The sequence below is a fragment of the Amblyomma americanum genome, chromosome 10 (genome assembly GCF_052857255.1).
Source record: "Amblyomma americanum isolate KBUSLIRL-KWMA chromosome 10, ASM5285725v1, whole genome shotgun sequence".
In the NCBI taxonomy this organism is placed as follows: domain Eukaryota; kingdom Metazoa; phylum Arthropoda; class Arachnida; order Ixodida; family Ixodidae; genus Amblyomma; species Amblyomma americanum.
The window spans coordinates 22,926,397-22,933,860 of record NC_135506.1 but is presented as its reverse complement, the minus strand read 5'-3'; the positions used below and the strand labels follow the sequence as shown (position 1 = coordinate 22,933,860).

The window sequence follows — 7,464 nt, the reverse complement described above, 5'->3', positions numbered from 1 at the left end:
GTATACGTTTTTGAATTTGGGCTTTAGAAGAATGCGTAATTAAGCTGTAGTTGGAGCTAAAAGTCCCATTATCCACGGTGGGCAGCGATCGCTTCGAGAACAGTTGCATCAGTCCACGTCAGACGCGTCGCAGCGTGTGTTTGCTCGCGTGTGGGGGGGGGGGGGGGGGGACATGAGCAACGATACAAGGGCACCGGCGACGACGGGTTTCATTCTTGACGCAACACACGCGGACCCTTGTAACGCGGCCCCGGTTCACAATGTTGCCACACAAGTGCCCGCTGCGTCGAGCGAGATAAGGGCGCCACTCTCGACACAACGCCGATCACTTCCCGTGCCGCCATGAGCGTGTATACTTCCACGGAACCGCTCTGCAAGCTACCCTCAGTGGAAGGGCGGCACATCCGACCAGGAAGTGATGGGGACATATTCAAGACCGCACAGTTCCAAGCATTTCGGGAGCAGCGCAAAACACACAACGAGACAAGACGCCGAGAGAACAAGAAACGCCGAAGAGAAGCCGGGAACTAATTTCTTCTTTGTCCCTCTTTGCTGCGCTGCTTGAGGGACTCTTGTAGACCAACACGACCATGTGGGTCGACTCTGCTACGCAGCCCCGTGTCATCTCCCAGCCATCGGCATCTCTCTCGCGCGAGCGAGGCGGCGATGTTCTTGTCACTTGCACCATCAGAAACACACACAGAAAAGGAAGTGCACAGTGTGCAAGATACTCTACGCTGGCGGCCGAGGGGTTCTGGTCTACGTCACTCGCACACACACGCACGGAGGGCTGGCGGCGGTCGCTCCATCGAAGCCATTAAAGTCGACGCCCGGCGCGGCATCAGGTGCGGAAGCAACGTTGGGACGCCGCCCATATGTGTGCGTGCGTGATGCGATAGCGCGGCGGCGACCTTTCAGGGTGGCGTGTTCTATTGCAGCGCAGTCCTATAGTCCGCCTGGAGGGCTTTCTCGTTCGAGAAGTAGAGGGGAGGGTGATTTATATCGGCAGCCCCAAGCATCCGTCCGTCTGTCCGCTCTCGGAGGCCCGGCTGCTTGCGGGTGTGCGTGCTAGGTGTGACGCAAGAGGCTCCAAACGCCGCGCTGCGGCTCTGTGTATATATAGCGCTCCCCCCATCGAGGGATCGGAAAATCGCTGCCATCGACGCTGCTGAAGGCATGATCAGAGTACCGGGAGTTACGAGCGATTGCATAAGAGCGCCACTTCGTAGCCTTCCAAGCTGTTCTCCGTACTTAGCGGTTGGCCGCGAGTTTAAACTCCCGCTGCTTCACGGGGATTAACGAGGGACGTCGTAGTGGGAGGGCACCGAATTTCGAGGCGGACGTAGCACAGCACGCGGGTGCTTAATTAGTATTTCGCCTCCTCCTAAACGCGGCCGCCGCTGTCAGGATTCGATCTCGCGACCTTGGGACCAGCTGCTGAGCGCCAGAGCCTGTGAGCCACCGCGGCGGGTCCATTAGAAGCTTCCTCAATGCACTCACGGAATGCTCCAGTTATTCTGTTCTCTCTAACACATACCTTCCCTCGTCATCATCATCATTACGTCACTGTCATCATCATCCAAGTTCCTTGTAGTGTCTCGCGCAATGAATGTCAATGATTCCCGGTTCGCGTCAGCCGCAGCCTCGTCGTCCCAGCAAATCTAACGAGTCGTCACTCTAACTCTGTGTCGATCTCAACCGTGTTTTTCTTCTTTTTATAACCACGTCTGACACGAGGGAGTAATTACACATAAGCATCCAGATAAGCGCGGTCATACAGCTACAAAGGAAAGCTGTCCAGAAGCTTCGCAGTTTGAAGCAAAAATTTCTCCCGGAGTGTGAACCCGGACCACCGCCTGTTCAGAGCAGTCGCTCTACCAACTGAGCAAACCAGCTGAGCTAGCTTGAGGTGGATGCTTACGAGTAAATACTCCCTAATTGAAATTTACTCCATCTAAGGTGTTTCCCATCAGGACACTGGACTACTACTGCGGCACTGTAATGGGACACCGGTTATAAGCCTCACTCAGCCGTGCCGCTCACAAAAATATCCTTCCGTTCCTCGTTGAAGAGTGCAGGAATGAAGAGCGCCTCGAGTGGCTATAGTGATTCATTCGCTTATATGCTCCTTGAATGGCACGTATGTACGTTTTAGCGATCAGCTCGTGGGCGACTGAGGCAGTCTTTGGACTCCCATAGCGTCAGTGCCCCAAAAAAGGTCGACTGCTCTCTTTCTGACTCTTTCGATCTCCGGTGACAGAAACGATGGCAGCTGCATGCACTCCCATTTTGCAAGTGATCCGCTTTTGAGGACACATCGTAGGGTAATCAACGTCGTTTAGCGGCGCTACTTCACCACCCTGGGTCAGAACGCTGTCTTGAAGTCTCGACCCGCCGCGGTGGCTCAGTGGTTAGGGCGCTCGACTACTGATCCGGAGTACCCGGGTTCGAACCCGACCGCGGCGCGGCGGCTGCGTTTTTATGCAGGCAAAACGCTAAGGCGCCCGTGTGCTGTGCGATGTCAGTGCACGTTAAAGATCCCCAGGTGGTCTAAATTATTCCGGAGCCCTCCACTACGACACCTCTTTCTTCCTTTCTTCTTTCACTCCCTCCTTATCCCTTCCCGTACGGCGCGGTTCAGGTGTCCAACGATATACGAGACAGATACTGCGCCATTTCCTTTCCACCAAAACCAATTATTATTATTATTATTATTGAAGTCTCGCGATCCCTTGAAAAGCTGACGCTAGGCTTCAAGAGGCCGCGCTTAAAAACTTCGTTGCTCTCAGGGAATCATTCCGGATCTAGAGCACGTATTATACGGCAAGCAGGTTTATATATATATGAGAAAAAAAATTGAAATACGCTTCCATTCTCCAATAACCCGCCGCATTCACTCAGTCGCTTTGGAGTTAGGTTGCCGATTCCATAGGTCGCGGGCTCCATCCCGGCCTCGCCGGTCGTATTTTGATGGAGGCGAAATACAAAAGTATACGCTGTGCGATGTCAGCGCACGTTAACGAACCCCAGGTGGTCGAAATTATTCCTTAGCCCTCCACTAACTACGGCGCCCCTCACATCCCATCTGTCGCTTCGGCTCAGCGCTTTTGTCTGTGCCAGTGGCTCGTGATGATTTCTTTGAGTAGTCTGTTCCGAAGTTAGCACACCCCTGTGTCATTACGGGACGTTAAACCCGGCAATTTAAGATTCAAACTTTTTGTCCTTCAATTTTTCCGCACAACGAAAACTGTACATCGGACATTTCATACCCCGTTTCTACAGGGGCTTTCTGCTCAAGTTTTCAAGCTTTTCTTGTTTACTTGTTTCTTATTTGTCGTCCTTGGAAAATGCGACGGTTCACTTCACCCACTAGTTTTTTTTTTTTTCTTTTACAACTTTCGACCCGCTATCAACGCTTTCACGTTCACGCGAACCTTATGTAGTGGACGTCTTATTTATACTAAAGGCACTTACATCCGCGCCTGTAGTCAGAATGCAAGGCCTCTCTTTCCAAAGGACTGACATAAAATGTGGAAAACGAACTGAGGCTGACCCGCCGCGGTGGCTCAGTGGTCAGGGCGCTGGACTACTGATCCGGAGTTTCCGGGTTCGAACCCGACCGCGGCGGCTGCGTTTTTATGGAGGAAAAACGCTAAGGCGCCCGTGTGCTGTGCGATGTCAGTGCACGTTAAAGATCCCCAGGTGGTCGAAATTATTCCGGAGCCCTCCACTACGGCACATCTTTCTTCTTTTCTTCTCTCAATCCCTCCTTTATCCCTTCCCTTACGGCGCGGTTCAGGTGTCCAACGATATATGAGACACATACTGCGCCATTTCCTTTCCCCCCAAAACCAATTATTATTAACTGAGGCTGAAAAATGGCACAGGTCACCAAGAGCAGCTCTTGGAAGAGGAACCCGTGTGAAATCGAGCTCGAGCATTCTAATATCACCGCTCTATTATGAGTCCGGTGTCCGCAGTAAGCCTGCACCTTCCTTCCACCTCCAGGTATTCTGGAACACCATGTGTCACAACGTGAAGCGGCTCGAGATAAAACGAGCCTATCTTGACAGTGTGACACATCGCACATATCGCGTCACCGGAAAGGTATGAACGCGCCGTTCGCTCACGCCATGTTTTCTTTTCACTTCTTTCTATCTCTTCCCACGCCCTACAACCGCGACTGCAAACACAGCCTCAACTAATCATACCCGGCTGCGCCCAGAGAAGCCTACCCAAAGGGAGCACGCAATAAGAAAAACGAAAAGAAAGCCTTGAATCGCCGCTAAGGTGAGAGATAAGGTACGAGCAGAAGAAAGAGATAAGAGAGGAAGATAGAGATGTAGCTACAGTAAAAGAGAGACACATGAAAGGGCAGGAGAGAAAAAAAACAAAAAGCCCGTAATTAAACAAAAAAAAAACACGAAACGATGACGGCAGTCCGTGAACTCAAAGCTTACAACTCTCACGCAAAGGGTCCACAAGCTGCAAACTGCAGGACACGGAAAACCTGTTACTTGCATTTCTTTCTATTTTTTTCTTGGGGGGAGGGGGGGTGGGGGGGGTGGGGGGGGGGGGGGGCTTCAGTGCGCGCGGCAGGAAGAGCCCCTTGGGCACGTATCGCCCTGATAAGGGGCTCAGCGTTCCTCCAGCGCTCCCGCAGACAGCCCAGAGCGCGGCGCTTTTTATGCAACTTTTCTATATTTGGCTTTTTTTGTGTGAGTGTGCCCTGATGGCGACAGGATGTGGAAGTTAGAACGAAGTTGCACTTTGCCGCCATCGCCGCTCCATTCATCCATCTCCTTTTCTTCGGCAAGACCGCAGTATTTATAAGTAATAAATTAAGCGTGCGCCGCGTCAGAAGAAAGCGTGTAATAGTACGCAGAGAGATTAGCCGACACAAAGACAATAAAAAATAACGCTGCTTACGAGAAAAGGCAAGGATCGGTAAACTCGCGGTGGATGCCACAGAAACGCACCGTGTGGAAAGGGCTGAGGTCAGCCGTAGGAAGAGAGACAAAGAAGTGCCAATGAAGACGGCTCTCGATAAATTTCGGTTACCTGGCGAACGCGGCGGCCGCGTTTCGATGCAGGCGAAACCCAAAAGGCGCCCGTGTGGTGTGCGATGTCAGTGCACATTAAGCGTCCCCATAATTGTTCGCTGCCCCTCTAATTCAGACTCGTGACGTCGGTGATGACGGCGAGACTCGTGGGTATACGCTTTGTCTAATTTTTCACTTCCAGTTCTTGCTTCTGTATTCGTCAGGCGTTAAAAATGCAGCAGCGGTTGTGACATAACCTTGGTAACGATCAGGCATGCACGCAACCCTTCGTTTTCAGCTCTGTGCAGCAAATAATCTCACTTGACGTCGCCGCAGTGTACCCGCAGAAAAAGTCGGTGGTGGAGGCGTGTGCCTCAAAAATTTTCTGCTGTTATTTCTTTTATTTGTTATTGCTTTGCTTGACTTTTTACTTTTTTTACTTTCCGGTTCTTTTATTTTTTCATTCATTTTATGCTTTCGCTCTTTATTCCGTTCTATTTTTTATTTTGTTTCAGTTTTGATGACGTCATTTGATTGACAGGTGAGGCGGACACTTCCTGCGAACGGACACTTCCGGCGGACTCATGAGGCAAGTAAGGCTTTAGACTTAAAAATGGTTGCGCATCGAGTATCCATTGGATCCGGTTGCATCGAAATAATGCATGCAACGACCGAATATCACCGCCGGGAAAGACACCCCATCGCTCTGCTATAGTTGGCGCACCGCCACGAAATGTCGGAGACAGCTGTCTCCCTCTCTCAACAATCGGTGTCACTATTCTAAACCTTCCTCGCACTGAGACACTCAACGTCAGCTGACCAGGGCACAAAGCACCGAAACTCAATGGCAAGTTTTGTCTGGCAATGTTGTACCACGTGGTCAGCCCTGTAGCACGCGGCAAGTGTCCATCATCGCAAGCATCCGTCTTTTCCAGCGACGATGAACAGAGTCCCGCTGCACCCCTGCCGACAAGGAAGCCCATTGAACGCCGCGCCAACATACTAACGGAACGGACGCGGGCGTGTAGGCATCCATCGCTCCAGGTCATCGCCAGCGGAGCCGCGGTCTCCCCGTCACGGGTCGTTTTAGGCCTGGACTGTGCGCGTAATTACGCCGGTGGCACAAACGAGGGAGATGTGACGGCCCGACAAAGCACGGCGCTAAGTTTCGAGAACTGTCGGGGGCACTTGGATGTGTCTGTCTTCATTCCCTCAACCCCACCCCCTTTTTTTGTTATACTTGCTGGGGGAAAAGTTTTAGTTTGGCACCGAGAGCGAGGCAACATTGTGGTGCCCCGTGAAGTCGGAGATGGGCATAAAGAAGACACGAACACTGACTGGTAAACACGAGAACCTTGTTCACATTGTACGCGAGTTCATATTTAACCTTGTTCACAGCCAACAAGGCTCTTGTGTGCCATCCGCAACGTCATCAAGATTTCAATTAGTTCGTTTATGGTTGGTGTTTCTGTATTTTCTTCTTCAAGCCAACCCCAAGTGAGTGCGCAATAGTTCCACGCTCTAATAAGTGCTCCCTGGGCGCCGCCATGTTGCTCGCTGGACTGTTGTGAGCACCTGACGCCACAGGCGTTGGTGTTTTGACGTATGTCTTAGTTCGTGGGGGCCTCTGTGCGGAACGAGTTCAGAGGTGGTATACGGTGGGCAGGAGGTATACGGTGCACCGGAGACAACGCCAAGGGGGGCTAAGGGTTCTCAGCTGTTCACAGAGATGGCCTGCAATTCGTGCTCCCTCACACGAAAACCAGGAAGACAAGCCTTCAAGACAAGTTTCTAAGTTTAAGTGAACTTCCTTTTGTGCTCTACCAACAAGGATCGCGGGCTAGAAACCCGAGCAGCCGAATACGCTCTCCACTCCTTCTGCCCTCCTCTCCCGTTCATGGAGTCGACAAAGAATACTCGGCCCGACTGCCTGACGTCGCGAAACACGTACGTACAAGTGGTCCCTATCACCCCCAAGTGGCCCACATCCGTCTGAATTGTGTTCCGTGACACAAGACTCGGACTGTTTCGGCTTTTCTTTCATTTCTTTCTTTTCGACAGTGTGTATCAGCCATCCGTCTCTGGCCCGTGTACTGTGCGACGTCAGTGTACGTTAAAGAAGCCAAGGTGGTGAAATAATTGGGAGCTCTCCACTACGGCGTCCCTCATAGCTAATGTGTCGTTTTTGGGCGTTAAACAGACCATACTATATACCATACCCCACCAATTTCAGTCAAGGGTGGCTCCTCTTTGTGGCCCTTTGGGACGTTGAACATACCATACCGTGCCATACCATACCATTCTATACAATACCAAACCATATTATACCATATTATACTAATATATCATGCCATACCATACCATTCTATACGATACCAAACCATATTATACCATATCATACCATATCATGCCATACCGTACC

The 7,464-nt window shown here is 51.4% G+C and overlaps 1 protein-coding gene and 1 non-coding gene across 3 annotated transcripts in view; one reads left to right on the top strand and one right to left on the bottom strand.

Moving 5' to 3' along the window:
- LOC144107159 (laminin subunit alpha-1-like) overlaps window positions 1–7,464 on the bottom strand; it is a 121,974-nt gene that overhangs the window by 88,973 nt on the left and 25,537 nt on the right. The window lies entirely within an intron of this gene.
- TRNAS-ACU (transfer RNA serine (anticodon ACU)) lies at window positions 3,556–3,627 on the top strand. Its single transcript has one exon. It is a non-coding gene; the product is annotated as a tRNA-Ser (tRNA).